The following is a 1,185-nucleotide window of genomic DNA, read 5'->3' on the forward strand; positions in this document are numbered from 1 at the left end:
ACGAGGGCTACTGCGCCGCGCGCAAAGCCCTTCGTGCTGCCATTAGGAAGGCAAAGTCCCAAGCGTGGACGGAGCTCCTTGAGGCTCTCGATGCGGATCCTTGGGGGCGCCCATATAGGCTTGTGCTGAACAAGCTGCGCCCGTGGACGCCTCCGATCACCGAGAGCCTCGACCCCCAGCTCCTGGAGAGGGTCGTCTCCACCCTCTTCCCTGACGGAGAGAGGGGTTGGCCCTCCCGGGAGCCAGAGTTGGACCAAGTGGAGTGGTCCAATCAATGGGAGGTCACGGAGGAGGAGCTCCGCCGGGCCGTTCGTCGGATGGCGCAAAAGAGTACCGCGCCAGGTCCCGACGGCGTGCCCGGAAAGGTGCTGAGCTTTGCCTTTGGACAGGGTCCTCTGGGTGACCGCCTCAGGCAGCTGTTTACGGACTGCTTGAGGACGGGCTGGTTTCCCCCAAACTGGAAGGGGGCTAATTTGGTCCTTCTTCGCAAAGGTGGTAGGCCCGCGGACTCACCGTCCGCGTACCGGCCGATATGTCTGCTCGACGAGGCGGGCAAGTTGCTGGAGCGCATAATTGCGTTCCGCCTCGTCGAGCACCTGTCGCGGGTTGGCCCCGACCTGGCCGATTGCCAGTTCGGTTTCCGTGGGGGACGGTCGACGGTGGATGCTGTCATCCGTTTAAAGTCCCTCACGGAGGCATCGGTCAGGCAGGGGGGGGGTGGCGTTGGCGGTGTCGCTCGACATCTCCAACGTCTTTAACTCCCTCCCCTGGGACAGCATAGGGTGGGCCCTGCACCATCATGGGGTCCCACCTTATCTGAGCAGGATCCTCGGGGATTATTTCCGCGGCAGGGAAATAAGATATACCGGCCGGTATGGATCGCCACAAAGCAGGAAGATGTACCGCGGGGTTCCGCAGGGGTCCGTTCTGGGCCCCCTGTTGTGGAACCTCGGGTACAACGTGGTAATTCAGGCCGCCCTGCCCAGAGGCCTGAATGTCATCTGCTACGCGGATGACACTCTGGTCGTGGCCTCTGGTGCAGACGTGGAGGAGGCCAGAACACTAGCCGAGGCAGGCACGAACTGTACCGTCGGCCGAATCGAGAGGCTGGGTCTCAAGGTGGCCGTCCACAAGACGGAGGCCATGCATTTTTGCGGTCCCCGTCGAGGAGGGCGGCCCACGGGA

The sequence above is a fragment of the Pseudomyrmex gracilis genome, unplaced genomic scaffold, assembly GCF_002006095.1.
Source record: "Pseudomyrmex gracilis isolate BER0280 unplaced genomic scaffold, ASM200609v1 scaffold_526, whole genome shotgun sequence".
NCBI lineage: Eukaryota > Metazoa > Arthropoda > Insecta > Hymenoptera > Formicidae > Pseudomyrmex > Pseudomyrmex gracilis.